The sequence below is a fragment of the Mustela nigripes genome, chromosome 8 (genome assembly GCF_022355385.1).
Source record: "Mustela nigripes isolate SB6536 chromosome 8, MUSNIG.SB6536, whole genome shotgun sequence".
NCBI classification, from domain to species: Eukaryota; Metazoa; Chordata; class Mammalia; order Carnivora; family Mustelidae; genus Mustela; species Mustela nigripes.
The window spans coordinates 59404998-59424909 of NC_081564.1; the positions used below are offsets into that span (position 1 = coordinate 59404998).

Below are 19912 nucleotides of genomic sequence, written 5' to 3' on the forward strand. Positions count from 1 at the left end.
CATGACATGCCCCCCTTTTTAAAATCCCTATAGCAATTGGTTATTGCCAACCTTGACACCTAAATGTGTACTGCTTTATGTTGTGATTATTATTTAGTATAGTTTTGTAATTAGTGGTACAAAAAGTACATCGTCTTTGTCTCTTCCAATTTCTTTTTAATCTTCTTTAGGAAAGTAATAAAGTTGTGGTTTTTTTCCTCTAAAAATATTTTGGTATGCCTACTATGTGTAGGAAGCATCTTTCTCTTCTAAAAAAAAATTTTTTTTACCAAAAATTTTTATTTCCACAGAGCACCAAGCCCAGAAAATACATTTATAACCAGCTTGAAATCAATTACTTTATTCTCTTGGTATTTGAACTTGTGCTAATTTTCGAAAGCTGGAGTAAAGTTGTTGAAGACTTAGGAGTGGGATTTCGCAAAACGAATGTTTGCATCATGTGTATAACCAAAACAGATGATATGAATCAGCAGGGGATAAATGAGATTCCAAAATCAGCAGATAACTTCATTTTAGCATTCATTCTGTTTTTGCATTAGCAACATGAACAACATCCAATTTATTTTCTCAACATTGCACAACAGCATCAAATACACATTCCGGCATTCACTGTGTTTGTATCTGTGTTCACATCTGAACCTGGAACTATTCCATACCTTATTGCATTTCTTCGGAATACATTCAGCTTGGGGATTTCATGGTGAGCAAAGAGCTCTCAGAACATAAGTTGCAATATGTTGCTTTTAGCAATTCAACATATTCATTCCTTGGAACTTCCATCTTTTTGCATTTATTTTCTCACCAAGATGTGCATATACATCAACACATTTGCATAAAGTATTCAAAGAACAAACATATAGGTTTGCTTTTTCTCCCAAGAACTTTGTAAAGTTGCCAATAGGGCATCTTTCCCGGTTGGTCAAATCTCCTTTTAGTGTTATGAAGTGTAGGATGTTTTAGCGCTTCAGGTACTCTGCTGGAAATGTGTCCTCTTCATTCACAGCCCTACTGTCAGGCTGAGGGGCAAATCAAATTGACCTGTCAAGGAACAGGAACTGTTTGTGATTGAATTATTTCATTTCAAACCAAAGTAGCTTTTTTTTTTTTTTTTTTTTTTTGAGTTACTGGGTACTCACAACTGAATTTGTTTTCCAGTGAAAACTTATCTTCCTCGTCATATGACTACGACAATAAAATAAAGAGATAACCCCTTCTTGCCACAGGGTTCAAAAAATTTAAGACCGAGTTTTTTGAAGTTCAGTCCTCTGACTGATGTGAACAATGCCGTGTTTAAGTTCGTGAAGTACAGACGCAGAAGCAAAAAGCTGACAATGTCTATTTTCCTCTCTCCCACCCACACAAACACCTCGCCCCCCAAGCTTCTCTTCCTGCCCCAAGCTCACCTGAGTAGTAAACTCTTATTTCTTCGACAGCCCTTAATTCAGAGCTGTGGTCTGTTCTTGGTCGAAGGCCAAAGCCTTCTTGCCAGCTCTCTGTCAATTCTCAGTTTAGTCCCACTGATTTTCAGATTCCTATCTCTTATCTCTGTGTCCTGTTCAAGGTCACTGACAGCTTTGCAGAGTGGTTATAGATTTTATTTCCTCTTTAGAGTTTCCTCAACTAAAGTTGCTGGGAGGAGCAAGGAGAATTTCTTATAAAATTCAGATGTCTAATTTCTCTGAAAAGTCAAGAAATTTGACACATCCTATGACAAAATTCACCAGTCATCCATTCTTTCAGTTAAAAGTCACTGCCGAAAAACATCACCGCGGATTTTCATAAGCCCTATTCTGGGCATGAAGAACACAGTCTCTGTTTTTAGGCATCATTGCAAAAAAGGAAATGTGATTTAGCTGAGGCAAGTAGGCATATAAACATGTCATAATTCAGTGTAATAAGTCCCCTAATAGAGGTAACTCTAGAATGTGGAAAAGGGAGCAATTTACTGTGTCTGGGGCAGATGGGTAGACATCGCTAGGGTCATCTTATATGATCTATGTCTTAAAAAATGAGTCTAACTTCACCCTGTACTATGGAGAATAAAGATATTAGCAGCAAAAGAAATAGCAAAGAGGCATGAAAGTCTCTAACATTTCAGTATGGTGGAATGAGAGAACAAAACATTATTAACCTAGGCAAATGATAGTGATTAACACAAATCTTATGTATTTTCACAATGCACTAACTAACTAGGATGGAACATGATCTGATTGTACCTGGCAGAACATTTGATAAAACATACTTACATTTATCAACCATATCATTTAAATTGGGGTAGAATTTATATGCATTGTAAAACTGGCAACATTTCTGTTTATTTTATTTATCTTATTGTGGTTATAGAACTCATGATACTAAAGGAATGTTGTGGTGAATAAAAAGTCTTATGAGGTGAATGAAAGGTCCTATCTCAAGCCTTTGAATAAAATATATAAAATTTAGTCTGGGAAAACGTGGTCTTACTTATATTTTCTCTCATGTAAATGGTGACCTATCTGTGAAACTGAACTCCTCAAATATACATGAAATGACTTTTATTTTGTGGCCATGTAATTTTCCCATCAAGTGGCCATTAATCAATCATAAATTAATCAGTAATCAATGATCAAGAGCACTGTGAAATTCAATGTATTATGGTATTGGAAAAATATAACATTTATAATCACTCCATCTTTTAAATTTGCTTTTAGAAGGAACATCTTCAATCTGATAAAAGACACTATGAAAAATACTCAATATTTTGTCCCTAAGACCAAGAACAAGACAAGAATGCCTACTGCTACCACTCGTACTCAATAGTGTATTAAAGATTCTAAACAGGACAATAATGAGGGGGTAGGGAAAGAGACAAAGATGTTACATTGTCTAAAAAGCCTAAAAGAGTTATCATCTGCACCGCTGACAGTAAAAGATTCTTGACAGTTAGATTATACAAAAAAGTTACTAAAACGTACAAGTGAGTTTGGCAAAACTTTCGCCGTTCATTCCTAGGTAATTCCCCAAGAGAAATATATATGGCCATACTTTCATAAAACTACTTGTATCCTAATTTTCACAGCAGCTTTATTTATAACAGCCCGTAAACCTGGTAACAACCTAAATGTGCATCAGCAGGTGAATGGATATAAACTGTAGCATATCAATACAATAGAATGCTACTCAGCAATAAAAACGAGTCAATTAGTGAAACCTACACTGACATGGTTGAATCTCAAGATAAGTTCACGGATTGAAATATGCCAGTCAAAAAGAGTATATATCGCACAATCCCACATGTCTACAATTCTGGAATGTGCAAACTGAACTACAGCTGCAGAAACAGATCTGTGGTTGCCTGGTGACAGGCAGCATCCCCAATTGAGAGTACTGATTTCAAAACAGCATCAGGAAACCTTGGAGAGTGATGGCTAGGTTCGTTATCTTGATTGTCGTGCTGGTTTCATGAGTGTATACTATGTGAACATTTATTCAAGTATATACTTTACATGCATGCAGTTTATTTTATATTGATTATATGTTAATAAAGCTGTAAGCAAATATGCGAAATGAAGCTAAAGTAGTGCACAGAGAGACATTTACAGCCTTATATGCATATGTGAGAAAAGACCATATTTAAAATTCATGGTCTAATACTCCCCTTAAAGACATTAGAAAAAATACAAAAAGAAGTAAACAGATAATGAAATAAAAATACTAAAGTAGAAAACAAAAAGCAGTACATTATAAAGGCGAAGCTGATTGTTTTAAAAGCCCAAACAAATTGGTAAATCTGTAGGTATAATGATCAAGAAACTAGAAAAAGAACGAAAAAGGACACAGTGCCAGTAACAGACATGATAAAGGGACACAGACGCTGGTTCTAGAGTCATTAAAAATACAACAAAGAAATACATGCACAAATGTTATCTCAATAAATTTTAACAACTTATATAAAAGAGGAAATTCCCCAGGATACACAAATTTCCAAATTTAATAGAAGAAATAGAAAATATGAAGTCATAACTATTAGAGAAACTAGATCCATAATTTAAAATATCCCTCAAAGAAAACACCAACCCAGATGATTTCATAGGGGAATTTGACCAAGCATTAAGGTAAATAATAACACTATTTTTCGAACTGTCCCAGGATTTGGAGAAAGAAATTATCTTTCACTTATTTGATCAATATAATCCTAACTAATATCAAAACTTGCAAAAGAATCTTAAAAAAATTACACATGTCAATTCCTCTCAATTATAGGTCTTATTGAAATTAAATAGCCTTCTTTGAAAAGTAATCAAAATTATATATTTTAAAAGCATTAAATATATACTACAGAAGTTTTTTATGTGTGTATGCATATGCATATGTATTTATGATACATAATCACCCATATTTATGTTTTCCTCCTAGACAATTCATCCTATATAAGTTACATATAATTACTTGCAATGCTTAGTTTAGATATATTTAAAGCAAATGTCATCAGCAGCTTTTTATCAATTGAGCTTTTTTAATGACTTTCAAAAGCAAATTGATCATATTCTTTTGCTTTATTTTTGATCCACAAGCCCAATATAAAGTATTATAAGCTAAACTATAATATGCATAAATTCATTCCAGGAGTCTTTTCTCTATGTCTTTAAGGATTATTTGTTCTTAGACTTCTGAATAGTCTTCTAAAATTAAAATATTAAAATAATTTTTACAGCTCAAAAATACAGGTGTACTAGAGGATTTGTAAATGACCATTTGAAGAAGAAGGACCAACTTCATTTATTGTCATTTGACAACCATTAAGCACATTTTCCTGTTGTCCCTGGCAAGTAGAGGTCCAGTGAAGAACAAGCCTGAAATGAATATGGCATTTACACATGCTTATCCGGACAGAAATAATTGTTCAAAGACACCTGCTAGATTTGGACGTCTATTCGGAATCATTAAAAAGGTGGAAAATCCCATTCAGTGTGAATACTTCTGGGAATCTATAGTCCTGATATAAAATTATACTGATAGAATAATCAATATCCTTCAAGATATCTTTACATGAGAGACTCTAGGGCTGGTGTTTAGGCTGAGGAATATTTTGGAATGCAAAGATTATATATATATATATATATATATATAAAATTTTATTTTATTTTATATATAAAATAAATTTTATATATAAAATAAAAAATATATATTTTTTATTTTATATATAAAAATTATATATATATATATATAAATTTTTTTTTGAAACACTTTTCTAAAATTCACCATAGTTTCAAACACGGACGTAGAGAACCAGCCATAACATCCCACCTTAGGATTCCTGTTCAGAAGTTCTGTGAACACCTATGAAGAGTCCTGTCTGCACTTCTAGAAGCCATGGTCAGGATATTCCTCTCCTCTGTGATATGATGACTTTTGTCAGATGAAAATGTGGAAATTCATATACGATCCTTCGTACACAACACTGGAGGCACTGTTATCTTTTCATTTCCTCTCATTTCTCCCCCACCCCCAAAACAAAACCATTTATAATTTGAAAATGCTTCACATCTTTCTCATGTTGGAACTTTCTTCTTAATATTCAAGGAAGAAGAAAATGAGGGAAGTTGAAACTTAACCACTGGGACTTGAGGGAAAGATTACTGATGGGTTTCCAAGAAAGGTTTATCCTATCATTAAAAAAAAAAGAATGAAGAGAAATACGTCTTTGTTATGATCCTAAATCTGGCTATATGACAATGTGTTATCTCAAATTCACCTACTATCTTAGCTTGATGAGTGATGGACATAAGAGCCAGGCCACGAGCTTAGCACTGACAGAGCAGAGAGATGGAATGAGAAACAGAAGATCTGTAATGATATTTTTGAGTTGTAACAACAATGCAGAGTTCCTACAGTATTTCATCAGTCCTGATACCCTCAAGTTTTTTCATTTTCCACTCTTAAGTTTTAAAGCTAAACTAAACTAAACTAAACTAAATATCTTTCTTTCATCTCAGCAGAACTTAGCTGTACTAGCAACAGTTCTGCTCATTTAATTCAACCTGATGATGATGTCTTGAGAGCTTGGAGAGCCACCACTCTCCATAACAGGGATTGGAAAACTTTCTGCAAAGGGTGAGGCAGTAGCTATTGTGAGCCACATGGTGTCTGTCATAGCTATTTAACTCTGTCCTTATAGTGTAAAAGCAGGTATGGAAAACATACAAATAGAAGGGAGTGACTGTGTTGTAAGAAAACCTCCAAGTCTGATTACAGACCAGTCCGTAGTTTATTAATATATATTCTATGACATCTGTACTGGGATAGTATTAGTGATTTACAGTGTTTAAACTTATAATGTAAACCTTACAATGTTTAACCAGAAGGAGCATTACTGTAGATGTTTCAGGGAGCAGATCACTGTTGGAGAACGCTAAGTCATAATGTAAGCCAGCCATGAGGAATACTGCAGAGTTGGAAAGGGTGATTATACCTAGACACACAAGAAAACCAAAACTATACTCTACCAAGACGAAATGAGGCAGGTGTCACCTTCCACAGAGGGTAAGACATAAGATTTTCTTTATAGAGACAAGTGCTAAGGATACCTACGGTAGAGTACAGTTAAATGCTTAAAAGGAGCAAAACGACACAGAGAATAGTAAATATTCAAGTCCAATGTCACCTCACTTAGCAAAAATCCCAGTACAAGTGTTAAGACTCAAATCTCTGCCATACTCCTTAGAAGACCCTTATATCACAAATAAATTTTACTATCCCATTCAAATAGCTCTACAAATATTTTAACAGTGCAGCAGATCCTGAAGATTTTCATATATCATTTTCCTTACTTTCTGAGTGTCTTCACCTCTTCCCTCTGTCTAAGAGGGAGCTTTCAAGAAAGACGGGCAGACTCTACATGTGGTATGTCAAATCCTCCTTAAAGGTTCTTGAGCACCTGATTGCCTTGTCTCAGAATTTTGCCTCAATCACTGCAGGAATCCAGAAGACTAATATTAATTTAGAAGGCATAGCCACATTTCCAGCACATGTTTTTGCCAATGGCACTAAAAAAAAAAAAAAAATGGCCTTATTAAAGTACAGATCAGAGTGCCGTTCCTATTCAATTACAGTCATTTTTTACAATACACTTTCAAAAAGTTTTCCACATCCAATAAAAAATGATACCAAGTATTCATATTCACAGAAGTAACTTAGTACTGATACGCTGATTTAGGGTATGACACAGAAGCCTGCTAGGAGTAGATGGAGCTGTAGTAGGAGGCCTCTTGCCTAGAGGAAGTTCTGATACAGACAAAGGAAGAAGACACATGAATCAAAAGCATAAGTTCTCGAAAACCTTAAGTACATGTCAGCAAGAGTCAATTGGGAGCATGCGTAGAGGAGGGCCTCCCATTTTTTAAGTGGATGGGGTGAGCAAAGCACAGGGTTATTTTTCCAAAGCAAGGAGACTCTTCTGCTGATGGATAAACAAGTGCTCACTCAGCAGGTTCTCTGCTGCCCTGTTCGTATCACACTCCAAGACGGATAAATTAAAATGGTTTCTGCCTAATCCCCTCAGAGAGGTTTGATTGTGCATAGACTATAGTATTTTAGTTGAGCAGGCTTAAAACATTATACCTTTTAAAGCTTAATAGTTGTGTTGGTGTAATCAATTCTAATATGTAACATTTGGGATGTATGTACAAATCTCCCAGGCCCCATTTCTGCAATAAGAGGGGAAGGCAATGAGTCATTGCCGGTCTATATGGGAACGTGAAAGAGAGCTGCTTAACAATTGGGAAAAACAGGCTCTATTTCACAGCAGGAAACCTGTCCACCCATCCCTGCTTGGGGATAGCAAAGGACAGAAAACCTAATATGGCCAGTAGTTAGAAAATATAGCGGATTAACACAAAAATGAAGTTTGTCAATCCGGTCTGTAGCAAGATGAGTAGGGTTGATCCAGACAGTCTGATACATGTGGGCTCAGAGTCTTGAAGGGAGAACCACCCACTAGACATGCCTAACAACTTGTCTTTGGAAAGTATGGAGACTCAAAGACAAGGGTCTTTTGCCCCCAGGCCTCTTGATGAACTTGAGATGGCTTTGGTCCTTGCATTGCCCTTCTGCAAAGTGCAAACTATTGTTCAGGAACACTTGAACCATTTTGCTTCTTTGAGGTCCAAAATATTACATGTCATCCTTCAAGACCCTTTGATATGTTTTGAAGCTTCTTTTATATTTTATGTCAACTCTTATATTTTGAAATTATAGTAGAATTATTTTAGGTGTAAGAAATAATGCCGAGAGGGGCGCCTGGGTGGCTCAGTGGGTTAAAGCTTCTGCCTTCGGCTCAGGTCCTGATCCTGGGATCGAGTCCCGTATCGGGCTCTGAGCAGAGAGCCTGCTTCTTCATCTCTTTCTCTCTCTCTGCCTGCCTCTCTGCCTACTTGTGATCTCTGTCTGTCAAATAAATAACTAAAAATATTTAAAATTAAAAAAAAATAATGCCGAGAAATCCTGTATACTCTTGACCCATTGCCCCCTCCTCTGGTGACACCTTGCACAGATATACTACAACAGCCCAGCCAGAAAGCTGACGTGGATATATTCCTTCAACTTTGAGGTTTTATTAGTTTTACGTGCAGTCTTGTGTGTGTGTGTGTGTGTGTGTGTGTGTGTGTAACTCTGTGTAGCCTTATTGCATGTGCAGGCTCAGGTGCTACCATCACAGTCAAAACACAGAACATTTCCATCATGAAAGGATCACTGCTATGATTCTTTTACAGTTACTCCCACCTTCTTCCCTTCACTCTTCCCTAACCCCTGGAAACTATTCATTTTTCTCCCTTATGATTTTCATTTCAAGAATGTCAAAGAAATGGAATCCTATGTTACCTTTTGGACATAGTTTTTTGTTTTTGTTTGTCTTTTTTTTTTTTTTTTTTCCCATTCAGCATAGCTACCATGATTCATCCAAGTTGTGTCAGTAATACAATCTTTTACATTTCTGTGTAGTATTCCATGACATACATATACCAATGTGTTTCATCATTCACTGAATGAAGGGCATTAAGATAATTTTCAGTTTTGAGCTATTACAAAAAAGCTGCTATATACATTTGTATGCAGACTTTTATTTTTCTTTTATGAATTTGTATTTCAATTTCTCTGGAATAAATGGCTAAAAGTGGAAATATTGGGTCATATGGTAATGCAGATTTAGTCTATAAGAAAATGCCAAGCTATTCTCCAGAGTGACTGGACTATTTTACATATCCATCAGCAATTTATGAATCATTGAGAAAGTATAATTCAGTTTATTCACATCCTCCCCAGCATTTGATATTGTCATTCATTTTTTCAGCCATTCTGATAGGCATTAGTAATATCTCATTGTGATTTTAATGTTCATTTTCCTAATGGTTAATGATGTTGAATATCTTTTCATGCTCTTTTGTCAACTGTATATCCCATTTAGTGAAATGTCCTATCTTCTGCCCATTTTCTAACTGATATTTTGTTTTGAGTTTTCTTTATATATTCTAGACATTGATCCTTTGTCAGATATGTGATTTGCAAATATTTTGTCCTCTTCTGTAGCTTGCTCTTTCATCCTCTTGACAGATCTTTCATAGAGCAAATGATTTTAATTTTGTTGAAGTCCAACTTATCTGTATTTCCTTTTATGGGTCATGCTTTTGGTTTTAAGTCTAAAAACTCTGCTTCACCCTGGATGCTGAGAATTTTCTCCTCTGTTTTGATCTAAAAATTTTAACCGTTTTATGTTTACATTTAAATCCAGTGACTGGTTTCGAGTTAAGTATGTTAAATAGTGTTAGGTATTAAATGGTGATATCTATCCCCTTTTGATCTTTAATTGGCCCTGTTATTTATCATACAGGCTAACCCTCCTCCTCCACTAAATCACTTGTGTGCCTTTGTCAAACCATCAGTTGGGCACAGTTGTGTGAATCTTCTTCTGGGTTCTCTATTCTGTACCACTGATGTATGTGCTCATCCCTCCACCAATCTTTTGCTGCCTTTACTACTATAATTTTATAGTGAGCCTCAATAGTAAGAAGAATAATTCGTCCCACTTTACCAAGAATAAGATTGGTAATGTTGATGTTGATGTTGTAATATTTTCTCTCTCTCTCGTGTGTGTGTGTGTGTGTGTGTGTGTGTTGATTCCATGGATAATTTGTGAACTCTATAACAAGAAGGGACTGTGTCATTTTTTATGTCTATTACAGAATTTAAGCATTGGAAATTTTAGGTCTATTATGGAATTCAGTTTGTAGTTAGTGTATCACAGTGAATGAGCTTGGAATTCATGTCAAAAAATCAGGGATTCTCATTTGCTGTGTGGCATTGGGAAATGTTATACTCTTACCTTTAGTTTCCAGATCTTTAATAAAGGGGATAATCATATTTCATAAGACTCTTCAGAAGACTGAATGAGAGCAAACATAAAAGTGTATTCATAATGCACATATAACTAATTGTAACAGAATTAGTCATTAGATTGTCTTGAGGAAACTATAAGGCAGTTATGGGTACTTTCTATTTCAAATATAAACAAATAAAACTGATATAAAGGTGTGTTTGCTGATTTATAAAGTATAATGCAATTATTTGGTAACTAAATGCTGTTGAAGAATCTCTCCTTCGGAGTTCTGGAGCTAGAAGAAACTGTATGGGTGAAGAAATTCATCTTGTATCTCACACACATACATACAGGAGAAAAAAAAAATCCACAGAAATCTCCTAGATAGAATAAGTAGCTTGTCCAAGGTCACTTAGCTGAAAAGAGGTAGAGCCAGGAAAAACTTAGGTGCCCTCCTCCCCAGACATACGCTGTTTCCTCTGAACAATTTTTCCTCATTTGTGCCCTGCTCTTCCTGGCATCCTGGCTCAGATTGCTTCCTTACTCATTCATATTTGCTGCCTCCAAGCTCATCATACTTCCCCTTCCAGCTCTGAGTCCATATGGCCATGCTCATCTGGGAGGTGGATGCCTGAAATTGCCGCCATCCCGCCATCCCCTTCCAACCATGTGAGTAGGCCAGAAAATGACTTTTGGGCACTATTAACCCGAGTTGGCTGGGATTCAGGGACACTGAGGTGAAACACCCTCTCTCGCATTTGCAAGCCCTGGAGCCAGTCTCTAGCCTTCTGCAAACCAAGATGCCTTTGGGAGCTTAGAATGCAGTTTCTGTACCTTTTTCAAATGACCCCATTGAGAGCAGGAGCACAGGGCAAAAAAAAAAAAAAAAAAAAAAAAAAAGGCTCCTAGTTATGAGGAGTTATATATATGAAAAATATTCTTAGTGCCCAATGGGTAGAAAACTTTGTAAGTGAGCAAATGCACCATAACTCCTCAGGACCAGTGACACATGAAGGTCTCTCTCCAATATGAGGGGTATGTTATTTACCATTTACTTCTCTTTACAGTCTCTAGGGCAGGATCACTGTGAGCTGAAATATCCAGGGAACACTTTCCAGAGAAAGTAAGAATTGAGATATGTTAGAAAAAAAATCTATGGCACTAAGTTTTGTTTTGTTCTCCTGTAATGGCAAATTTCAGACCCAAACTACCAGTCGTAAAAGTGGTATGATTTGCAGTCTCCAAAAGCCCCCTTTGCTGAAATATATTTATATCTTGCCATGCCACCCAAAATTTCCACAAATATTTCTTCCTCAGTTTAAAATAATCAGAGGCCTTGTTAAACAGACTTGTCTGATGTATTCTGACAGATTAATTGTTACTGACTGAAAATTCCATACGCAATAGTTCAAAGGACAGGGTAGAGTGGATGTGGAGAGTCAAAGAAGAATCACCTGTCCGTGGTATTACTTTGGGAGGATTGTCTTGAATGAAAATTCAATAGTGAAGTGACAGAGTCATTCTGTCACATGACAATGGAGAGGGCCACCATGAAATTCTAGGATACTTGACAGGAATGGGAAAAGATGAAGGTAGTACTAAGATTAAAAGGACATGAAAGACGTACTTTTCACATTTTGAAATTCAGCCTAGAATCTGCAGAGGGGACTCTCCTCCTGGCCATGGCACAGCTGGAGCAAAGCTGTTCACAGTGTGCCTGGTATACACTGGGCCAGTCAAGAATTAAGGCCACCTAGACCAAAGACTGCTAGAGGGCACCAAGAAATAACTTTAGTTCCCCAGAACAGGAGTCAAAGGGCCTGGGACAGATGAGTAGGATATGTGAGCTGACTTCCTGGTCTCTGGCCATTAACTAATGCCTAGGGGAATGAAATTTGTTTGCCCTTTTAACATTTACCTGTCTATTTAACTACAAATAGTAATGCTAGCCCTAAAATGATCCTTCATGCTTTAGAGAATTGGCCATTAATGTGTCCAATTGACCTTCTGCAGTAGTGAATTGTCTCCATTGACCACATTTTCCATGTACAAATCTTTAGTAATAAATTTACTGATTCTAGAAGTCAATAGACTGAATGGCTTTTGTGTCCTTAACAGGTATGAATAAATTAAACCTCTAGGCAAGTGAAACTTAGTGGAAGTTTGTATGCTTCCTTTTTGTAAAAGATGGATTTTTTTGGCAGGGGTGGAGGGGGGGCCTTCCTTTTGTGCTTTCCTGACTCAGCAGAGGAAGCATCTTATGGCTCATCAACATGCATGGGCATTCTTCATAAGAAAAGGATTGGTTTAGTCTTTGCTTATTCATCACGAAGTCTACGTCTACATATGGCCAACAAATTGAGCATTTTGTGCATTATCCAAATTTGCAGCTGCCTTATGGTTTAGCTGACTGGCTCAGTAATGCTACAGACTAAATTGTACACCAAGATACCTTATTCATTTATTCTTTTCAAGAGGGCTTGTAAGGGTGGAATGCCTGCTGGTGGTCATTATTCAGAATACATGTGGTAATGGTCACTATGCAAAGAGGACCTAGGTGAAATATTCTATGAAATAATAAAGAGGAATGAAGGAAATTAGCTGATGTTTCCTCAGTGACCCAAAGGGAATACTCCAAACACTTTAACTTATGATTCCAGCCTTGTTACAATGGGGATGTGTTGCTCTACAGAAGACTGCAGTACCTCTACTTTAATTGAATTGGGTCTTATTAACTTTTTGAAATGCTTTACATGTTGCTGTGAAGTTTCTCAAAAGTTTCTCATCTTCCAAAATGACTCACACGTACTGCCCACTCGTGTTTTGCAACACATTCCCTCATTTAGTGATTCAGCAAACATTTTTGTGGACTCACTATGCTGGATGTTGGGAATAAAATGGTGAACATATTTGGCCCTTCCCACAGTGAAATTTTAGTCTCCCAGAAGAGACAGAGATAGGCCTAGAGAGACTTTCAAAATAACTGCGACAGAGTTTAAGGAATCAAAATGAGATATGTGCAAGATAACTAAAAAATAGAACAAAACTCTCCAAGCTACCTTCAAAAAGTAAGAAAAATTTAGAATAGGGAAATTACTTGGGCTTCAAATGGGAAATAATGGTTATAAGTAAACTAAGAGGAAAGGACAATCCACGTAGCATATACAGCACAAATAGAATCTCGGAAGCATGAAACACTAATATCTACTCAGAAAATTGATAGTCATTAGGCATTACTAGAACATAACCCTTGTGAGGAAGAGTGCAGGAAAATTAGGGAAGAAGAACGGAGAGAAGAGAGACTAGAGAGTGATAGGGACCGAACCCTGAGGATCCTAATGCTTAGATTCCATCTGTTAGTCTCTAGCGGGGGAGGGTATTGTACATAAATATATTTGCGTCTAGAAAGCTAACTCAATTGGATGAGAGTAGAAACTACAGTCAATAAAGCTACTCGAGAAGCTATCTCATTGGTACAGGGATAAAAAATTCAAGTCAGGACAGTGATGGTCGGGATGGAAAAGACAGCTAGACGTAAGAGGTATTTATTTAGGAAGTAAATAACTAGTAAATAATTGGATGCAAAGGTAAGTGAAAAGTAACAGGTGAGGGTGATTGGAAAAGATCTGGCCTGTGTTACTGGGCACATGTTAATTCCATTAATTGTTATGGGAAATATAATGACTTTGTCAGTATTGGCGGCAGTGAGAGATACAGAAAATGAATAAAATTTATGGTTCCTTTAGTATATCGAGGTGACAATATCCCCTTCATCATTGAAAACACAAGTTTGGAGCTCAAGAAAAATATTCAGGCCAGACATAGTTTTTATAAATATTAGACTGAAATAAATAATGACAAATACCAAGGTATATGAAAATCCAAACATGAATATATGATTAAGTCCAGCTAATAAATGGAAAAGCAAATATGAAATTCCTGTGCATCAGCCAATTTTAAAGACCAATCAGATGTCAAATTTCTAAAACTCTTTGCTTTCTGGAGAAGTTTACTTTTCATATTGCTTAATTCTTCTACTTCTTATATGGTCTGTGTTTTACATGGATTCAGTGTAAGAAAAGCATGTGACCAAAGTACATTACCAAACAGAAGTAAAAAATATACATAAGATGAGAGATACAATTCATGTCATAGATTAAACTGCTAATATTTTCAATGGAATCTGATTCCATTTCCATAGAGCCAATAAGTTCCCCCTGACTACTTTAAGCTGAATTGTTCACACAAAGTTTCTCAGAGGAGGTAATATCTGAACCTTATTTTGGTGGACAGGTTGGATAAAGATATAAAAGTACAAAGGTTGGATATAGCTATCAAGAGACTTTGAGGAAGCTATGTAAATTGCAGAATTGTTGCACCATACAGAATTAGAGATTTACTAAAGTAGTTAACAGAAAGCAATCTCGGTCTTCCTTTTCACAATCTTTTTGTAAGAATTTTGTATAATTTCTAATTTCACACTTGAAAATTGAAAGCAGTTGAAAATCCCAACTGCTTCAATGGAACTACTGATGCTAGTGCCATGCAAGATTTCTGTCATTATTACATGCAAGGGTTCACTTATGCTAGACTTGTCTGTAGCATTTCACAGTGAAATACCGCTTTTTCTTTATATTCGTTCTTTCCCATGTTTTTGTCATGTCTCATTTGTTTATGGTCCTTAAATCTCTTTAGAAATCTCTTGCCAGTCTACTATTTTTTTAAATTATGTATGTTTGTATGTATGTATGTATGTATTTAAGAAAGAGACAGGGAGACAGACTACGATCAGGAGGGGCAGAGGGAGCAGGAGAAAGAATCTCAAGCAGACTCCTTACTCCCGTGGAGTCCAATGCGAGGTTCAATCTCACAACACTGAGATCACAACCTGAGCTAAAACCAAGAATCAGACTGTGCCACCCAGGCACCCTGACAGTTTACTTTATATCCTATTTTTCAAGCAATTTTTTTTTTTATCACAAAACACAGGAAGCGCAAAAATCCCTTGTAACTATCTAAGTCAAGAAACAGTTTTCTCAGCCCCTCCAGAATGCCTGTCCATGCCATCAGACATGCCAATCATAACCCCTTCTCTGAACTAAATAGAGCCATTACCCCAAGTTACACAAGCACAAATGTTTTCCCTTTTCTTAGATCCTTTAAGTTTGAATCCCTTGCCTCACCGCATGCCCTTCCCCCAGCTCCCTGCAACATTCACACCATTTTGTTGTAGAACCTGAGCTGAGATTAGCATTTCTTGAGTGAATATGGTGTGATGTCTTATAAATGCTTCATCATTTTACAGGCAAGGTAATGGACAACTACATTTGTCTTCCTTGCTCTGTAGCTAGTATTCGGGAAGGGATGAAATGAAAAGATAGAGGGAGTAACAAGATTCATCTCCAAGTCTACTGTTCTTGCTATATACTCCTGAAATTTCTAGCTAAATGATTAATCTTTTGGACAAAGCTGCCAGTAGAGGGAACAAGGACATGCCAGAGTATATACATACCTCATCAGAGGACTCAGAAGCCACAATGAGTATGTTCTATTTGCTTCTCTGCTTGGCTACTCCAAGGGGTGAGTATGCCAATGTAACTGCATGCAACAGTGGCCTACACTGGGCCTACCCTTACAAGTTTCCAAGTTTCCATACAAACATGATGGTCTTTATATGGCTTATTAGAAAACCTTATTAGGTCTCCTGTGCAGGTGGAGATAGCAAGGTTTGAGAGGCCAAGAGATTATTAGGCTTGAGGTCACCAGCAAGACACTGGTAAAGACAGAAACTTGGCTCTTCTCAAGGCTTCATGCAAAATGATCAGAATTGGCACATTCTAGTGGTAGGAGAATGGAAGAGTGAGAGTAAACAGGAGAAGTAAACTGGAGAAGAGCTTTCAGTAAGAGAAAAGGGTGGGCCCACACACACAAACACACTCACAAACCAGGAGAAATGGGGAGTCAAAGATTTATTAAGCTTTCAACAAATTTCTCTTTCTCCCCCTCCCTCCCTCTCTCCCAGTCTCTCTCTCTCTCACAGTTAGAGGGAAAGAATCATGGCCTTATCACATTGCCCAGTATTATGGTTATTTGTGCCAGAGAAAATCAGTCAAATGGCCAAAATATGGAGAGTATGATGATGCACTAAATGAGGGGAAGGAACTACAAGGATTACAATGAATTCTTAAAAGGCATATAGTTCATGCCAATATGGTCATAAAAGAGAATACAGATTATTCATTCAATTTTGGAATTCCACAGAATAAATTAAACCACATGATTTGAAATAATCTGCAATGCAAATAATATAAAAAAAAGAATTGGGCGCCTGGGTGGCTCAGTGGGTTAAGCCTCCGCCTTCGGCTCAGGTCATGATCTCAGGGTCCTGAGATCGAGTCCCGCATCAGGCTCTCTGCTCAGCAGGGAGCCTGCTTCCCTCTCTCTCTCTCTCTCACTGCCTGCTTCTCCATCTACTTGTGATTTCTCTCTGTCAAATAAATAAATAAAATCTTTAAAAAAAAAAAAAAAAGAATTAACAAATACATGAATGACAAACTCTTAAGAAATAGTAGGAATCTGGAGAACAATCGGTGATGTATATCACAAAAGACACCCCAATTTCATTGCTTATATTATGGAAAGCATTCTCAGGTTTCTCAATAAAAAATGTTCCCTGGTATCTTTATCACAGACAGAATGCTGTACTTCCTAGATGTGGAAACCAGGACACTGACTCGGTAATTAAGTGTAAAGTAAATGTTGTTTCTTGACTCCTGTTCGGCTACTCCTACTATAGTTTTGAAATTAGGAGAATCCATGATGTAGCTAAGCTCTGGAAAGGAGCATACTATAAGATTAAAAGATGTGGTAGAGGTGGCTTGTTTAAGGAATCACTAGCATTAGTGGTTCAAGAACAAAAGACAATTTCCTCTATAACAATAAATTATGTAAAATTCATTTCCTTAGAACTTCACACTGGAGAAGGGACACGGGGAAAACAAAAGAACATATCTGCCCCCCTGAGCTGCCTTTCATTATGAATTCCCCCAAACTGTTAAGTTCCCAGCTCCCGCCACAACAAAATACCCCAAGAAGACGTCTCCATATGCTGTTGCAAAGATGATCACACTCAGCCACCGGAGGAAGTTGAGAGCCATGAAATAGCAGCTGGCAGGGCCTTGCTTTCCTTTGTAGCTGGAGACATCCTATCTGCAGAGTGGCTGGGGTGGCTAGAGAGGAGCAAGGAGCCCGTGCAGGTGGGTTACAGAGGAAAGCATAGCTGCTAGGCAGATTCCTAGTGGAATCCAACTGCTCCTGGGCCACCTCCTCAGGGCATATCCCACCCAAATGCTAGAAGCTGAACACGAAGCTGCTTCTCTAGAAATGTGGATGTTGCCCTGTCTGAAAGAATAACTCTCAGAGTGAGCCTCGTTCCTCTTTCAGAGAATGCATTTGTGACAGTAGGAAAGCAACTGTTATTTCCTCCCTTCATTCATGACCTTAATCAGGATCCGCAGGTGGCTGTGGCCACACGAGACTCAGTCTGTGCACAGCTGCCTCTGGGACTTTGCCTGTGCCTTACTCTCATGGGAGAAGGCCACTGTCTACCCCTTAGCTTTAGTTTTCATAATCTTCCATTTCTCAAGACTCAGTTCAAACGACAATTCCTGAAGTCATCCATGATTATCGAAAATATGATCAATGTCTTATTCTACCAGGGTAGTTGCTGAGGACAAGAAGATAAAACTCAAATATAGCTTCATGGTTCTTGACATCAACTGGGGGTAGGAAATCATTAGTTTCAAAAGTAAAGCAACCACAAACTAGTTCGATCAATGGATACAGAAGGGTAAAGATGACAGTTTGACACTTACGTAAGAATCAGGGAGTGGTGGTGAGTCAGGGAGTGGTGGTGGATCACAGTGGTTCCTGGAAGAAATTACAGAGAAGATAGTTCCAAAAAATAGGTAAGAGTGAGCTAGATTTATTTTTTCATTACTCGAGGAGATGGGAGGTAAGGATTCTTAGCACCCAGTTCTAATGTGTGTATGTTTGTGAGGAAGGGGTATTTCCCCATACCAACAAGCAATTCTCCAACACCAGCTTGGTGTCCTACAATTCAACTAAATTCTGATACTATCTACACAGAGATAGCATCAAATTCCACAGGTTAAGGGCTCAGTCCCACCAGACTGCCATCCACTTCAGATACCAATCACAGACTTTGGTTGTCACCTCTGTTTCTGACTGATCAGCTGTAGACTGGAGGTTCCAATGACCCCCGTGGGTTTGACTGATTTCTGAGAGCGTACAGAGCCCAGGGAACCTGTTTTCTCACTAGGTTATTGGTTTATTATAAAAAACAAACAAACATATAATTTAGGAGCTGCCAGATGGAAGAGATATATAGGGGAAGGTATCAAGAAAGGGTATGGAGCTTCCAGGCATTTCCAGCATGAAACTTTCCCTCAGTCTCCATGTGTTCATCACATGGAGAAGCTCTCTGAACCTTATCCTTTGGGGTTTTTTGTGGAGGCTTCAGTTCATAGGCATGAATGCTAAATCACTGACCATTGGTGATTAAACTCAATCTCAGCCTTTCCTCCCTCCCAGGAGGTCAGGGAAAGGGGATGAAAGTTTCAAACTTCTAATCACATGGTTGATTCTTCTGGTAAGAAGGTGATTAGGCATTTTTCCAAAGTCATCTTGTTAACATAAACCTAGCTCTGGTGGAAAGGGGCGTGTTATGAATAGTAAGACACCCATTCTACCTTTATGGCTCTGAAGTGATTTCAGGCTGAAGGCAAGAGACCAAATATTATGACAAAATCTGTTCCCATTGCTCTTATAGTTCAGGAAATTCCAAGGCTTCTGGGAGCTGTGAGTCAGGATCCAGGGACAAGACCAAATATATATTTCTTATTATAAATCACAATCTCACAGGTGGGTAGGAAGAAAAAACTATGTCAGGCAGATGGAATAGCATGTGGCAAGTTCCAGGGATAAGAGAGTCCATTATGCATGAGCAAAATGGACAGATGTTCAGTATGGTTGTTGTAGAGAGAAAAAGCGTCAAGAGAAAAAGCTAGAATTCTACAGAGTTGATATGGTTTGGTGGTGTTCTAAGCTATGCCAAGGAGTCTATGCTCACTTAATAAAAATAGGGAGTCAAAATTCTTGTGAAAGTGGAGTCAGCTGACTAGATATTTACATCTAGGGGAGGACGGAAGGGGACATTTTGGCTTCTGTGAAGATGGAATGTGTAGTCTGCATTAGAGATGGTTGGTCCTCAAGCAACGTGAGTGAGATGGGACAAGAGGAATGGAGTAATATCTGGGAGGTAAGCTGGTCCACACTTAGGGGCTGATTATATAAGAAGGTTCAGAGAGGAGATGATAGGGGATAAAGAACACAGAGGGGCAAAGAGGATTGTGGGAAAGGGAAGTGTTAAAATAAATGCAGAAAAGGAAGGTGTGATGAACTCAGTTGGAGCCTAATAAAATTTGAAGTATTCCATTAAGCATATGAATATACATATGGAGAGGCATCAAAGAGGCAGAT

At 37.5% G+C, this 19912-nt stretch overlaps 1 long non-coding RNA gene across 1 annotated transcript in view; it reads right to left on the bottom strand.

Annotated features, from left to right (window-relative positions):
• Positions 1–954: 954 nt before the first annotated feature.
• LOC132023934 (uncharacterized) overlaps positions 955–19912 on the bottom strand; it is a 107587-nt gene continuing 88629 nt past the window's right edge. The window contains exons 2-3 of the long non-coding RNA XR_009406098.1: positions 18226–18280; positions 955–1038 (exon numbers count right to left, since the gene is read on the bottom strand). This is a non-coding gene — a long non-coding RNA (uncharacterized LOC132023934). The remainder of the gene's footprint in view (positions 1039–18225; positions 18281–19912) is intronic.